Source organism: Malaclemys terrapin, chromosome 6 (assembly GCF_027887155.1).
Source record: "Malaclemys terrapin pileata isolate rMalTer1 chromosome 6, rMalTer1.hap1, whole genome shotgun sequence".
NCBI lineage: Eukaryota > Metazoa > Chordata > Testudines > Emydidae > Malaclemys > Malaclemys terrapin.
Window position 1 is genome coordinate 49,140,394 of NC_071510.1, and position 17,697 is coordinate 49,158,090.

Genomic DNA, 17,697 nt, shown 5'->3' on the forward strand with positions numbered 1-17,697 from the left:
TGAAATTATGCAATCCAGCAGGAGTGACAGAGCTCATCTGAATGAGTGGAAGGAAACAGTTTCAAAGTATAGGAAAGAAGTCAGTGAACGTGAGGAGAGGAGGGACCAACGTGAGGAGAGGAGGGACCAACGTGAGGAGAGGAGAGACGATCGAGATGAGAGATGGCGGCAGGAAGACCAGAGGATGAAGGATGCAACGCTGGGGCTGCTCCGGCGTCTGGTGGAGGTTCAGGAACGGCTGCTGGAAAACAGACTGCCGCTTCAGCCCCTGTTCCACCCTCCCCCCTCCCCATGTTCCGTATCCTCCTCACCCAGACGTGTAAGAACGCGGGGGGGGAGGCTCCGTACACCTTCCCATTCCACCCCAGTAGACAGCCCAAGCAAAAGGCTGTCATTTTTTTAACCTTTTCTTTGTGGCTTTTTCCTTCCCAGCAATCCTCCTCCCAAATACCACCCGGGTTCCCTCCCTCTTTTTATAATCTATTAATAAAGAATAAATGATTTTTAAATGATAGTGACTTTATTTGGTTTGAAAGAAAGCTGGGGGAAGGGGCAGGGTGGGTTCCTTACAGAAAATCAGTCAGTAAAGGGGGAGGGTTTTCATGAAGGAGAAACAAACAGATATTTCACACGGTAGCCTGGCCAGCCATGAAACTGGTTTTCAAAGCTTCTCTGATGCACAGCGCTTCATGGTGTGATCTTCTAATCGCCCTGGTGTCTGGCTGCGCGTAATCAGCAGCCAGGCGATTTGCCTCAGCCTCCCACCCCGCCATAAAGGTCTCCCCCTTACTTTCACAGAGATTGTGGAGCACACAGCAAGCAGAAATAACAATGGGGAGATTTCTTTGGCTGAGGTCAGAGCGAGTCAATAATGAATGCCAGCGACCTTTTAAACGGCCAAATGCACATTCTACCACCATTCTGCACTTGCTTAGCCTGTAGTTAAACAGCTCCTGACTCCTGTCCAGGCTGCCTGTGTATGGCTTCATAAGCCATGGCATTAAGGGGTAGGCTGGGTCCCCAAGAATAACTATGGGCATTTCAACATCCCCAACGGTTATTTTCTGGTCCGGAAAGTAAGTCCCTTGCTGCAGCCCTTTAAACAGAGTAGTGTTCCTGAAGACGCGAGCGTCATGAACCCTTCCCGCCCAGCCCGCGTTGATGTTGGTGAAACGTCCCTTGTGATCCACAAGTGCTTGCAGCACCATTGAAAAGTACCCCTTGCGGTTTATGTACTCGTTGGCTTGGTGCTCCGGTGCCAAGATAGGGATATGGGTTCCGTCTATTGCCCCACCACAGTTAGGGAATCCCATTGCAGCAAAACCATCCACTATAGCCTGCACATTTCCCAGAGTCACTAACTTTCGTAGCAGCACCTGAGTGATTGCTTTGGCTACTTGCATCACAGCAGCCCCCACCGTAGATTTGCCCACTCCAAATTGATTCCCGACTGACCGGTAGCTGTCTGGCGTTGCAAGCTTCCACAGGGCTATCGCCACGCACTTCTCAACTGTGAGGGCTGCTCTCATCTTGGTATTCTGGCATTTCAGGGCAGGGGAAAGCAAGTCACAAAGTTCCATGAAAGTGCCCTTACGCATGCGAAAGTTCCGCAGCCACTGGGAATCGTCCCAGACCTGCAACACTATGCGGTCCCACCAGTCTGTGCTTGTTTCCCTTGCCCAGAATCGGCGTTCCATGGATAGAATCTGCCCCATTAACAACATGATCTCCAAAGCACCGGGGCCTGTGGTTTCACTGAATTCTGTGTCCGTGTCCGTGTCCATGTCCTCATCATGCTTGTCGCTGCGCTGCCGCCGCCGCTGCCTCCTCGCCTCGTTTTTCTGGTCCTGGCTGAGCATAAACTCCACAAGAACGCGCGAGGTGTTTGCAATATTCATGAGTGCTGTCTTGACCTCAGCGGGCTCCATGCTTGCCGTGGTATGGAGTCTGCAGTGTTCACCCACCCAGGAAAAAAGGCGCGAAAATGGTTGTCTGCCGTCCGTTGCTTTCATGCAGGGAGGGAGGGAGGGAGGGAGTGAGGCTGTACCCAGAACCACCTGCGACGATGTTTTTTGTCCCATCAGGCACTGGGATCTTAACCCACAATCCCAATGGGCGCAGGAGACTGCGGGAACTATGGGATAGCTATGGAATTGCTACCCACAGTGCAACGGTGCAGAAATCGACGCTAGCCCCGGTACTTGGACGCACACCACCGAATTACTGTGCTAGTGTGGCCGCACTCATTTCGACTTTATACAACCTGTTTCTCAAATCCGAATTATCTAAATTCGGATTAATCCCGTAGTGTAGACATACCCTCAGTAAGCAGCATGAATGAGTAGAGGGTGTATGAGCCATCCTAATGGGTACCACTATGGGAAAAAGCTCTCCAGCTCCTGTGCACTGGTACACACACACTTGAAGCAGAATGGACATGTGCAATCACACAAGGAAGAACAGTAAAGTACCTATGGACAATCAACCTCTTGCTCCATTGTGATGAACTCAACATTCTCTCAACTTGTTCAGCCTCTTTCCAATCAGCAGCCCCCTCTAAAACTCTGGCTGTAACATTTACTCAGGATTTTTATCAGTTCGATTTAGAAATTTATGACTTACATTTTAATAACAATCCTTATATTATTTTATTCCCAAGCAATAGTCTAGCTCTGTCTCTTTTATAGACATGCAACTCCTCACCCAATAAAGTCAATTAAATTTTTACAATATTTAGAGATGAGTTTAGACATTCTCAGGCCTTTTAATCAGAGAAATTAGCTGAGTCAACTATTTTATAGACAGTTTGGCTAATGAAGATGTACTCAAACCATAACTGTCAGTCTGCACCGGCACTAAGGCAAGCATTTTTAATATCCTACCTCTTCTGATTTGTATCTGACTCACGCTTTTAAAATAAAAAGAGAGGCACCCAGAGTTGGAAGGACAAACAGCTAAATGAAAGCATCTGGCCAATTTTAGACTGTTCACTTTGCAACTGTCTTGATGTCATAAATACCTTGTTACGAAAGTTTTATGCATCTGTTAGAAAAATAACCCTGCACAAGTAATATCTTTGACATCTTCTCTTATACTAGCAGAAAAATCTACTTCATTATTTTATGGTTGCAGGTGTTAAATCCAGAGTGAGAGTTGTTAGTACATGTTAATATTTACTAACCCTTTCACATCCTTTACTTTCTGCATATTTGATTTACATATTAACTATTTTTATAATCTTGAGGCTATTAACATAGAGTATGTTGAATTCTAGGGCCCAGAGCACTGGTCCTTGGCCAATAAGTAACCCTATTCAGGAATTCTGCGTGTTAGACTGTATTTAACAATCTTGGGTGCCTCTATGTCACTAGAACTCCAGATAGTCTGAGAAACCATTCCTTTAATATACATATTACTTACATATGCATACATAAACCTGGGAAACTGATAAGTAAGGCTAAGATTTTGTCATGGATATTTTTAGTAAAAGTCACGGAGACGTCCCGGCTTTCATGAATTTTCATTATTGCCTGTGACCTGACCGTGACTTTTACTAAAAATATCCATGACAAAATGAGGAGCCTGGGCAGCTGCAGTTGGGCTGGGAACTCCAGGGGCTCCCACCACCCTGGGGGCTTGGAGCTCCAGGGTCCCCCTCCGCTGGTGGCTCCGAGCTACAAAGGTCCCCCCTGCCGCCCATAGCAGTGGGGGATGGCAGGGGTCCCCCTGTCCGCCCAGGGTGGCCACCCGTGGAGGGGGGGTCCCCCTGGCTGCTGCTGGCCACCTGGGGTTGCCAGCTCTGGGGGTCCCCCCTGACATGACAAATATGGAGAGCTCCAGGGGTTCCCCTTGCCACCCGGAGCGGCAGGGAGCAGCACAGGTCCCCCTTGTCACCCGCAGCAGCCGGGAGCTCCAGGGGGTCCCCCTGCTGCCACTCTGGGGGTCCCCCCTGCTGCCCGTGGTGGCCGGGAGCTGCAGGGGACCACCTGCCACCACCTGCAGGGGCTCCCGCCACCTGGGGCAGCAGAGGTATCCCGCAGCTCCCAGCCTCCGCAGAGGGCAGGGCACCCTGCAGCTCCCAGCCAGTGCTAACTGAAGTCACGGAGGTCTTTGGAAGTCGCAGATTCCATGACTAAATTGCAGCCTTACTGATAAGGGATAATTGTTACAGCAGATAGGAAACAATAATTATGGGGGAAGAAAGACCCACTGAAATATATTATCTGGTTAGTCCTCAGTTGTAAATAATCATGCCTTCACACATAAATCAAGTAAAACTGAGAATGTACAGAAATTACATTAAAACATGTTTTGGCAAAAAAGCTTTTCTTTGTTGGAAACCCTATTTAATGGCACCGGTATGGGAACTTAGCTGGGAAATGAAATCTGCCGCATCCTTCCAGAAGGAGAGACACATAGCCAGCTCTTTATCATCATCGTATCAAAGGGCGGTAATGTGTCTATTCTTTTCATATGCTATATAATACTATACTAATCTTTGATTAAATAATTTCTAATTTAGCCTATTATTCGACAATCTTGAGTCATAATTAACTCAGACACTCAATAGACAGATGATCCAAACAATACTGTGATGTTATAAAATCCTCTGAATCTGCAGCTTCAATCATCACTGAAAGATTGACAAGAAAGTGAAACACAAAAGTATGGCTACCCATTTCTATAAGAAAGACATTAATAACTTTTCATGTGCATATATTAAATACATTACCAATGTCATAGTCATATATTCAAAATAAAATACTACTTTGAAAGATTATTATGTATTATTTGTTGTTTATAAAGTCCCAGCAAGGTACTGAGCAGACTACAAGATACAAAGCGAAAACTGTCCCTGCATCAAAATATTTAAATGTCTGGCCCAGATTCTGCCATCCCCACTCACCTTGACTCTGAGAAAAATTCCACTAAAAATCAATAATGTAATTAAAGACTGGAACGACTTATCAAGGGATCTGGTGGATTGTCTATCACTTGAAATCAAGACTGGATGTCTTTCTTAAAAGAGATCCTCTAGCTCAATCAGAATGTCAGTAGAGCATAAGTGAAGCAGAAGGGAGGGGAACTGAGTTGTGGGAGCCCAGAGACCCCCACCATACTGCCCTGAGACTGGCTATTCAGGGAGCCGTAACTAGTACTGGCCTGGAGGAGTTCTAGAAGCCTCTGAGTCCAGGGAGAAGGCAGTGAGTCCTGTGGGGCAACTTTGACTGGTTGAATGGAGGCTTTGCCGATCCAATCCTGAAGCAAAGACTTGCATGAGTTGTGCATTGCCCTGGACAAAGGACGCTCTATCATTGCAGCCGGCAGGAGAGTCCAGAACTCAGAGGAGGAAGGGGGTTTTTGTCTCTCCTTTTCAGTCGACCTTTGACTCAGGAGGGTGAGCAGACTGCTCCCCACTGGCGAATACTTGGCCAGTGTATTCACCTGCATTGGAGATGGGTCTTCTTCAGTTACTACAGCCTACTGTGGAACAGCATCTAGTGTCTCTTTGAACCAGGGTCTCTGTTGTAGGAGGAGAGTTGGTGCTTGCAAATGACTGGGGCCATTTGTGTGGAACTCCGAATGCAGCTATAACCCAGTTAGCAGGGCATTATCCTCATTACACACCACTTCCAGAACTACCAATCCAAAAAGCCAAGCTTTACTACCCCATAAAAGGAGACCATTACTGTTTAAAGTGGGGTTTGTGTGTGTCCTGGTCTTCCCATACCTATAGAGTAAATTGGTTAGTATGTCTTCGACTGGGTATAGGAAGTAGCATAAGAATTGCTTTAATATATTTTAAAACCTTTCACTGTTTACCATATTTTGAAACCTGCTAGCAAGTTTTCTCCCATTTTTAGGTTGTTCCTGCAAAAGATGAATCTGTTTTGTTTGATTTGGTGTGCATGTGTGCACCCTTTTTAACCATTTAGTTCAAGATAAATCTACTACCCGAGTTAGATTCCCTATAAGATACCCCTAGTTAGTAACCAAGTGGGATCACTGCAACTCCCAGGCATATCTGATGTGGGAAAGAGGTATCGTGACAAGAGGGAGAGACAATTTGGAAGGTCCCTAGCAATAGTCTCCAGTATTCAGGGTCAGACCTCCAATATCTTGAGCAGCTGTGATGTCCTTCAGGAGAGAGGGAATTGGATTGAAGCCTTAAATCCAACCCCAGAGTGTCCTGGGGACCCAGTAGGCAAGGCCCCACTAGAGTAGCTTCACTAGATAGATCGTGGGAATGGAAGAAGCAAGTGTTTAATATACATTAGAGAAGGAAGGAATGAAAAATCAATGTATAGAAAAATCAAGGGCTTCATCCAGCATTTCTATTCTATTCAGGTTCTTATAAGAACATAACAATGGCCATATTGGGTCAGACCAATGCTCCATATAGACCAGTATCTTGTCTTCCAACAGTGGCCAGTGCCAGATGCTTCTGTTCATTCTCTCTGAACAGGGTTATTGAGTGATCCATCCCAGAAACGCACTTGGAGAAGGTGGCAACCAGGTCACTATTTCAAAGCTTATTGCTGTTGCGTTAGAACGTTTGTTTTCTGTTATGAGACCTGTTACTTTAATGGAAGAAGGAACAGGCCCTAAAGTTGGAAAATAAGAAAGTTATGTATTTATATCTCTATGAATGATACAATAATTGGAATGCCCAATGTGATCTTTCCCCTTTTATCTACTGGAGAAAGGATTTCATTTCTTCTCTCTTTAGTTTAAAATAAAAAAATCTAATGTCCTGGTCTTCCCATAATAATTGCTCAAATGCTATTGAAAGGTGTCGCTCACCTGCTATTATTACACATAAAATTAGACATAGGACACTGAGGATTGTAGAAAAATAATACCCAAGCCTGTTGATGGGCTTTACTGGAATGGAAGGAGGGAGTGCCAGGAGAATTTTAAGATAATCTCGGATCTTCCTTTAGCTGTAATAAATTGATTGGAATTGAATAATGTCCTCAGATGCAGTGGCTCTTAAAATGGAATATAAGTATGAAATCAGCAGGAGTCAGGTGCCTAAACACCATCGAAAATCTGGCCCTGAGAGTTCATAAAAGGCCTGAAGGAAAGTTCTAGAGGCTGGAGAACTTTGGTTCTATACAACAGACACAGTTTATGTAAGAAATATGAGCATCCTCAGGTGCTCCACTAATGTAGCTCTACTGGGTCTAGAGGGACAGATATGTTCCAGGCTTTCCTCTAAAAGCGAGATGACAGTTTAACCTTCAGTCTCATTTCCCCCCCGGCTTTAACAGGAAAATGTATGTGAGTACAATTACACATTTCTATTGCACCAATAACTACATAAATCAATGTTCTCTAATATTTACAAATGTATTACTCTAAAAGCAACTAAGCACCTGTTTAGAAATGTGACACATACCACCCTGAGAACCTGAGTGTGTGAGGCAGTGTCTCTCAGAAAGGAACTATTTAATGTCGTTAGCTTCAGATATTAAACAGTTTCCTAGCACGTTATTTGGGGTGACAGGATAATTCACTCACTGCACACATTCAACCAAGATTTTCCTACTCGAAATGGTGAAAATATTGCCAATGAGGGATATTTTTTGTTAAATGGACACTTGCCCACAAAGAACTGAATTTACACCACCACAACTATTCTACACAGGTCCGCAAAGAGACAGAGATACCCGTCAGTCACTACTGCCCATGGCTACTTTAGACATGGTGACTTGACACATGAGAAGCTCTATTATCCTGTACTCAACAGTGAGGGTCTTAATTACTTAATGGAATACCTCTGGTGGGACAAATGTCTTTACGTTAATAGGTATAATCCAGACATTTATAAATTGGATCAAAAAAGAAGCTGCTTTTATTCTGAGCAGATATATCTTTCTAATGCTCTTATAAATGTCTCTTAAGGTGGTGGTAGTGTATTTGCTTTTAAAACACCTTTCATTTTTCCTACACCAAAGAAAACATCTTTACAAATCCCCCATTTATTTAGTATCGTAGCATGCTGTTGGCAGCAGCTTTTTCAGCATTCTCTGATGACTATGGCTTCTCTCCAGAAACATAAGCTTGCTACAACTAAAAAAAGTCACCTTTAAAAAAAAAAAAAAAAAAGTGTTCAGGAAAGCAAACAATTCATGCTCACACTGTCAAGCTTAGCCCATGTATGGCAAGCAGCCGATCAGGGTGATTTTTTTAATAATGTCTTTTTAACTGAAAGTTCAGATTTGCATTCAGTTCTGGGCACTTCAATACAAGACAGATATAGAAAAACTGGAAGGGGTACAAAGAGGAGTAACAAAAATGATTTAGGGGCAATTATGGGTTGACTTATGAATAGAGACAGGCAACTACCAAACACTATTTTCTGTAAGTTTTATTCCAATTTAAAAATAGATTTGCTTTATTATCTGAATTACAAAAACATCTAGAGACCCCAAACAAGATGAGGCTCAAGTATGCTAAGTGTTGTCCAAACACAAGAGAGACTCTCTCCCCCGACAATCTTTCAGTCTAATAGGGAAGATATGCAGAGGGTGGAAAAAAGAGAGCTTTGGCTGTCCTTGGGCCTCTTATGTTCACATGCACCTTTTAACAGTGAAGTTTAACTCACCCAAATGCTCGACAGAAAACTATTGTGAAGCTTGCATGATCAAATGCTAAAGGGCTCTTTAACCTAGAAGACAAATGAATAATCAGGTGTCATGACCGGGGCTTGGGGAGTGGGGGGATGAGAGCAATGGTCAGAGCACTGGCAGTCAGAGGCCAGTGCTTAAGGTCAGAAACAGTGCTTAAGGTCAGAGCCGAAGTCAGGAACCAGGAGTCAGAGCCACGGGTCAGATCCAGGGTCAGAATTGGAGTCGGAGTTCAAGGGTGGAAGCCAAGGGTCTGAGCTTGGGTCAGAAGTCCAAGAGGAAACAGAACAGCAGGTCCACCACTGTAGCTAGCAGGAGTGCCCCCCTAATTGCATGGACACTTCCTGGAACGCCTGATGGGCTTAATTAGGGCACCTGGACCGATCAGGGGCCACAAGGGAAGCTCTCAGTTCTTCCTTTCAAGGTTGTACTTCCTGTGATGTTCATGAATATAAGATATGCATACAGCCCTACCATGGCTGCGGAGTAGTGGCAGGAAGTCATTAGCCATTCCCCATCCTTGGATTCTAGTCTCTGCAGAACCTCACAATAAGATTCAATGGTTGGAAGTTGAAACTAAACTAATTCAAACTAGAAATATGGCATCATTTTAAAGCAGTAATGGTAATTAAACATTGGAACAACTTACTTAGGGATGTGATGGATTTTCTATCACTTGAAATCTTTTCATCTACATTGCACATCTTTCTAAATGATTGTCTTGGTTAGGCTACAGCATATAGCCTATGTTAAGCAAGTCAAGCTAGATCATCATAGTTGTCTTTCTGGTCTTAAAATTTATGAATCCATCACTAACAATTGCTTGCTCTGTATTATCAATACAGGTTATGACTTTCTGATAGAAGAACAAATAAACTATCCCTAAGACAACAATAAAAAGACAGGACATATTTGTTTCTCCTCCTGGAGTCAGTGCACCAATCTCTAAATAGAAGTTGCTAGTTTTCAACCAATCTTTAAAAACATATACAAGTTGTTTTATGGTTTTTAATTTAAAAATTGAATTTCATTAGTGGGAACCAATTAGTTATACTTGTATACAGCTCCCTTAGGACACTTCAGGATTTCATCTTACCAAACTAGTTTGTTCTTGGGTAAAACAAATCTTGATCTGGAGTGGGGCGGGGAACATATTTAGACCTACATATGGAGGCTAGAAAAGGGATTTACAAAAATCATTCCAAATTAGAACAAGCCTCCATAGATAAAAATAATGAACCCCATTTGTATGACACAGCTTATTATCAACAAAGGGGGAATGAAATATTTAAGGTGAGCAAGTGAAAGCCTTTAAATACATACTTCTTCTCAACATATTAAAACAGAAATAAGCTGCGAGCAACCGATATAGAGGAGTGGAAAAGAAAAAAGTCCTCTGACTTACATATGCTGCAGTCCATGGGGACAATCACTGGCATTATGTAATGTAACCACTATTTATTAAAAATGTAATTACTGCTGTAAAATGTTCTACCAAAGCATCTGGAGTGGTGGATTTATTTCAATTAATCATTAATTTACTATTAACTACTGTTGCGGACACTGCAAATTAAGCAAACTTCGGAGAGCTGAAAATAGACCTAATATGAATCCCATCCAAAACACATAATGAAATAAAAACACAAGCTTCAGCACCCTACAGAAAGTAGATTCGTGGTCATTTTTCATAACTGAATGTACTGGTTATGAAAGGTGGTAGACTGACAGCCCTGGACACCCAGAATAGCTAGAACACTGGTAGAGATAGGGAATGCAAATTTTCCCACCCCATTAGTGTGCTTCAGTGATTATCTGGCGAGGCCATCTTTTGTAGTGATCATTTTCCTTTCTGTTAAGGCAGCCAATAAATAGGCCAATTGCTGTCATTTATAATGTGAATATGTGTCTCTTATTAACTGTGTTCCACTCATTACGTCCTTTCATATTGACCATCAAACAGCCATTAGAAAGTAACAATAATTAGTCACTACTAACTCAGATTTAGAAACAGTGGCATATAGGTTGAAGATTCATGACCCAATAACAATCCCCTGCATTATCCAGTCCTCCATATGCATGATCAGTCTAAACCTACTTGGTCTTTTCTACTACTACTAATTTGCTTGCCTTTCTGCTATGACCCCATCCCTTCATGTTGTCTTCTCTCCTCCAAATACTGAAACTCTGATAATTCTCATAGCAAGATTTTTCAACTTTTTGCAATTTTTATTGTGCAGTATCTTGTTCACCCTGTTTTTGCCAGTGTTTTTAAAATAGCATTCTGTTCTAGAGGGTAACAGGAATCCTCTGTTTATCCATCTAAATGTGAAACCTGGACTGAGATGCTTTGTGTATGTTTCACACACTAAATTTAAAGCCAAGGTCAAAATGCCTTCTGTAATTGCAGGGGTCTATAAATCAAATTACTTTTCAGGAACATATTGTTGCAATAACCCATTCCTGTAATATCTATCTAATCTTTAAGAAAGAATATAGCATGATTAGATTAAACAAAATGGAAACCTCATATTAAGTGCTTGGCAAACAGTTTTACAGGTACACAGTGTGGGGAAAATGCACCCTTGGCAATTTCTATGAATTTTGTATAAAGATGCTTTACACATCTAGGGGGGAAAATACCACATACCAAACCCTACTCACTTTTTGGAAGCCAAGTGTTCTAACGGTCTTAAAAATGAAACTTGAACAATGTTTCTATTTGAAGACACAAATGAGTAGAACTCTGCACTAGTATTAACATTTGTGCTTCCAGAATAAATTAGGTGTAAAATATGCATTCTGACTACAGACATATTCCTTTGGTCTAACCCTTGCACTTACTCATTAACTCCTTCGAACATTAACCTGACCTAGAGCACTGAGCCCTAGGTGCTGACTTCTGCTCAGAGTTATATAAGGAAACTCCTATTGCTGTCAGTACAAGCCATTCACATGCATTCAAGAGCAGAATTTGGCTTGCAAAGTGAAACTGTGTTCTTTGGCATAGTAAGCAAAAATCAGTTTTAGTGGGAATCAAATGTGTTTTATTAGATGCCTAAACATAGTATGGCAGGAAATCAAAAAACATCTACTCAAATTATAGAAATAGAGTTTCCACAAAGAAGCCCATTCAGAATGTATTTATAGTGAAATATGGTTTTGGTTTTAGGATTCTAACCATTAACTTTTCACCATTGCCCATTGAACTCTAAACTAAGTTCTGAGAATCTCCTAGCTGAGAATTTAGCTCTCTCTTGTTGACATTTATACTGAATTATTCCAAACCTCATTGAGCATTCATATGCTGTTATAAGCCTTGTTTTTTTAAAAACCACATTAAATAATCATGTACATGGCTAACAAAGCAAAACTGATAGAATCCCATACAGCATTTTATATAATGTGCAATTTCGCTCAAATGACAGTGGCAGATCTGATGACAAATTAATTAAAAATTGGCCAAAAGCAGTCTTTCATTTGAATATAGATTGACACTGCTCTTGCTCCCATATGTCCAGCTAGGCAATAGGAACACTGACTATGTCTTATCATAGCTTTTTTAAATTTTTCAAATACAGGCCTGTAATGGACTCAGAAAACATGGTTTTCTGTTTATTATAAGGAGAGGAAGAATACAGAACATGGATATATTTAATGCTGCACAAAAGCAACATTTTTCATGAAAGACTAGGGAATAATTCTGATGTCCTGACTCTAGCTATAAATAGATGTTAAACCTGTTAAGTTCAGTGAAGTTACTCAATTTGTACCCCCTGTTCAGGTCCAAACTGCTTTGAGTATACCCCTCTACTACCAAATCCTTCATTTCCTCTCCTCGAATGCCCTCTTTAATCCTCTAAAATCGGTCTTCCTCCAACTACACCAAAACGGTTCTAACTAAAATATTCATCTACTTTCTCCTGCTAAATCCATACTCACTATCCAGTTTCACTGATTCCTTCCATACTGTAGGTCTTCCTTGTTTCTCTGTCCTGAGTGAGCTTCCAGAATTGACAATTTCCTCCTTATTTCCACCTAACCAATAATATTTTCACAGCATTTTCTTTCCTCCTCAAGGATTTTCTCTTTGTCCACTGTATTTTCTTTCCTACACTTTAAATAACTGGTAAAAGTTCACCAATTACCTTGTGCAAGGCATTCTATCTATTCTTCTACAGCAACAAGCCAAAAATTAAATGACTCATGACCAGCTTGTAAAAATCTGCTATAAAGTAGTTTCTGTCTCAGAGAGAAATACTGGTTATTGAGCTAAGCCTGAGTATACAATCTGTGAAGAGGCAAACTATGTAGCCTGTTCTGGGGCTCAGAATACTTCTCCCCAACCCCTGGGGACAGAGTGCAGGCAGTGTCTACAGCCCACTACACAACCACAATATGTAGGGCTGAACCAGCAGATCCACATAACTATAGACTCATTGGCCATAACCAGTGGTTGAAGAAGGTGCAAAGAGGCTCTTTCCCTTTCTCGTTTGCTGTTGGGATCTGGGAGAATAATCCTCCCTCACATCAAAGAGTGAATGAGGAGCTGTGCTTCTCACCACTCCACCTTTAATCCCTAGCCACAACTGCCTGCCTAATACTGTGACAACTGAATAGCTAGGCTCCATGACAAGCCAAATGTGTGAAAGCCTCCTGAAAGCCTTCTCCACCAATGTTCTCACTTGCCCAAAGGCATAGAACTGGTTCTGCTGAATTCAGCGTCTTCTGTAGTACTTATGTGAGCCAAAGGGTATGAATGGGGCATGGTGGATAGTATGTGTGGGGGAAGAAAGAATTTCTTTAGAGTAGAGTTTTAGAAACTGGTAATGAGCCATTTAATATTTGGCTTTTCTTTGTTTAAGGAGAGTAAATAGAATACTGTACATAAATTGCTTTTGTTAATTTTTACACAGGTGAAACTACATCTGCAGTGGGAAACCATTACTTGATGCAAAACACATAGGTAAACAGAAGCATAGCAAACCTATTGCAAGAGTTCTTCTGCCACTTATTGCTGCTACTGTACAATATTTAAAATAAATTCAGCCAAGACAGCTCACAAAGCTTTACTCTTGTTATTGATGTCCCTATAATAATGAGTTTTATTGCCTTCTTTCACTCAGAAGCAGATACAGGAGCTACTCCCTGATTGCAGTGGGACTGTTTGCATAGGAAGGTAGTACTCTATATGAGTACAAGTGGAAATATCTAGTCCATGGTAAGCAACAGTCATGTACACTGGAGAAATAATTGTGCTTCACTATGTTGTTTAATTGTTTAGCTTATCTGAATACCAAAGGCCAAATTCAATCACCATGTAAGTGGGGGCAACTCCATTCAATGAAGTAGATCAGTGGAGATATGCTAGGACTGGAATTGGCCCCCACCTGCCCACTTTTCAAGGGGAATGTGTTAAAGTAGAGGAGCAAGCACCAAAGATGTGTTCAGATTTCCACATAAAATTATTCTTTTTCTATATTGCTTTCAAATGTTATTTCCTTTCATCTCATTCCTTCTTACACTTTTATTTGAAGACAGAAATGGTGCTAAAAGTACAAGAAACTGTTTTTACCATTTCAGTACCCATGGATGAATAGGTAAGACAGTATGGAAATTGTTTTCGAATTTCTCTCTCCTTCTAAGTCCTTCTTACACACCTCTCTCACTGCTGGCTGTTTTTATTTCTGACTTTCATCATAGCCAGATGACAATTATAAAAAAACCAAAATGCTTTACTTTTATTTAACTCTGCTTTGCCAAAATTATTTTATTCTCCCACTGCTCTGCTCATTAATGTTCATTCCAGTGACCCTCATATTCACTGCCACTTCAAAATGGGTTTCTTTTTTCCAGTTTTACCCAGTAGTTTGCATCAATGTTTACCTGGTAGTTTGTACCTTGCAAGTTTTCATTAATTCTACTGTCCTATTTGTCTTTCAATGCTCCAGTTCTGAGCCCCTTTACTCCATTGGAGTAACTGAACTGCCACAATGCTTTGTGCAGCATTTCACTGAAAATTACATGAAAACTGTAACCAATGGACAGGCAGAAATAAGGGCAAATGACTAAAAATATGAGTCTGATTTGGTGTAAACCCAAGCCCCATTTTCAAGATAGATTTTGGTTTATATAAAAACCAAGTGGGTTCATTACTATTACAAAGCTTCAGTGTGACGTTCCTTTGCCAAGTTCTGTGCACTCTTCAGAACGTTTTGAAATCCCTCATCTGACTGGTCAGACTGTAGGTATGACTCTGCTTTGTCCAGTTGTTCAATTGCTCCAGATATATCAAGGTCAACACCTTGGAGTCTCTTGCTTACAATATTTAGTTCAAAGAGTATGTCATGCCACAACACTAAGACACACAGAAATTTGAAGTTATGTCTTTTTCTGGTGATTCCATTTCCCCCTGCCACTGTTCTCCATGAACAGTTCCTGTCATAGCATTATCCTCCATAATGGCAACTTTGGCATCGTCTATCTTCCCAATTTGGTGTTTGATAGGCTTTATCGCCTCCACTCGACTTTCCCATCGTGTGGCACTCAGTGGTTTCAGTGTCAGAGAGGATGTTCCCAGATGTTGCTTCAAAATTTGCCATCCATGAGTTGATGCAGAGAAAAATACATAGATGCTTTGAATTACATTAAAAAAATTCAGCAGCCAATGCTGCATCACTGACAACCAAGTTCAATGAATGAGAACTGCATGGGACAAGAAAAGCTCAAGGGTTTAACTCTCGGATCCGTGTCTGCACTCCTCTGTTCTCTCTCTCGTGTTGGCACCATTATCAAAGCCCTGACCTCTCTTGTCAGCTATCGCAATTCCCGTATCTTCTAGCTTTTTAAGAAGCACATTTGTCATACCAGCTCCTGTAGTATCATCAATGTCAATAAATTCTAGAAAATGCTCTCTGAAAGTCACCATTGCAGGGACATTTTCACTAGGTTTTGTTGTTGTTACAAAACGCACCATTAAAGTCATTTGTTCCGTATGGCTGATGTCAGGTGTGCAGTCCAGAATAACAGAGTAATATCTTGCTGACTTCAAATCTGCCACAATCTTCTGTTTGACTTTAGTTGCCAGTAACTGTATGATCTCATTTTGAATTGTTTTTCCAAGAGAGTGGTGTGTGTACATTTCTTGGGTGGTGACTCTTCTTAGATGCTCCTGGAGTACAGCATCAAACTCAGCCATCAGCTCCACAATTTTAAGGAAGTTTCCATTGTTTGGCACATACAGCTGATCTGAAGTGCCACACAGTGCTAGATTTTGGATAGCAATCATTCTCACAGTGGCAATGAGCCTTTTCAGAACATTTTGCCAGTAAAGAGACTCTGATGCAATCTTCTCTTGATGCTGATCATCTATGGTGGCCTTTAACCTTAGTCTCATCTCAAGCTCTTTCCACCTACGGAATGCTCTCTGGTGATTTGCTGCCTTCTCATGGCATGCCAGATTTCTAGCCAGATTTTTCCAGTCCTTTGTTCCTGTAGAACCCAATGTGGCTGGAACATTAGACTGGAAGAGTTTGCAACAAAAACAATATGCAACATTCTGGGTTTTTGCGTACATAAGCCATGGCCTCTCCACTTTGTCACCATTGGGGATTTCACGCCAGTAATGTGTTGGATGGAAACTTCTATTTTCATTGTCTTTGGGGAACATGAAGTTTTTCACTTGCTGCGACCCATGCAGTAAAAAGAAGTCCCTCAGGTTACTGCTCAAATGGGTCCACAGTCCTGGATCATGAAGACTTAAGGAACTAAACTCAGCAGCAGCTGTTTCTTGCACCTCCACCACACTCTTCTATGATCTACACTTTTCTTCAGGAATGTTCATGGTTACATCCATTTGAGATGGAGATATGGATGCTGCAGTAGCTGCCAGGTCACCTGCACTCTGACTAACTGGAAGATCGGGCATCTCCTCACCACTCACATTCTCACTGGGCCTGGAGGGCTCACCGTGAACATTTGTGTCTATGTATCCCAGGAGAGCTCCTTCCTGCTTAGATAGAAAAGCTTCCTTTCTTTTTCTGAATGCTGCCCCAGAGGGGCGTTTTCTTCTTTCACTCATGATTGCTGTTCTGTGCCAGCTATAGTGACTCTCAACACTCAAGTGAAGGTGATAAATAAGTAGGCTGGTAGCAGGGCCTGAGTGAGGGAATATATCAGCATTTTAAGAGCCTGACTGGCTCCTTACTTCAGTTGACTGCCTGTTCTCCTCAAGTGGGTTCAGGAAAGCAGCAGGAAACAGGAAGCTCCCTGAGAAGCTGGTGTTAACCAGTCCAGACTCCTAGGGGTGCTAGAGAGGTACATAAGAGGCTCCTCCTCCTCTCTCTCCCTGCAGCTCCTATGGCTTTCTGTTATTCCCTCTCACCTTTTCTCCTGCCTGCCTGTTATGTCTCTTCTGCCCTCCTTTCTCCAGTACAGCACTCCACCATCTCTGTGCATCTAGAGCAGAGAGAATACATATGCACCAGCAGCAGACACAATTTTCTACATTCTGGGTCCTACTGGCGCCTCCCGCCACCCCATCCCCCCCCCCACACACACACACACACTCTGGCACCTGAGACTGCCACCTCATTTCGCTTCACACTAAGGCCAGCCCTGCCCTTGGACCTACGTACTGTGTTTGCTAAGCTGCAATTCTACCTCTTTCATGGAGCAAGACAGAATGAAGCAAAGAAGCCTGTGGCAGTTTGCTGCCTCCTTTTGAGTGAGTGAGTGAGTGAGTCAGAGAGAGAGAGAATGTGTGTGTGTAAGGGCTTGGCTACACTTGCGAATTAGAGTGCAATAAAGGAGCCCCGTGCTCACTAGCTCACTCTGTGTCCACACTGGCAAGGCACGTAGAGCGCTCTGACTCCACAGGTAGAGCGCTCCTGGTACTCCACCTCAGCGAGAGGAATAATGTTTGCTGTGCCTTGGCTACAACGCATGGACATCAGTGTGAATGAGGTGTTGCACTACTGCGCTCTGATCGGCCTCCGGAAATAATCCCCTTAAGTCAAGTGGCCACCCATGTCATTGTTTCGAACTCCTGTAGGACAGCCAGCATGCA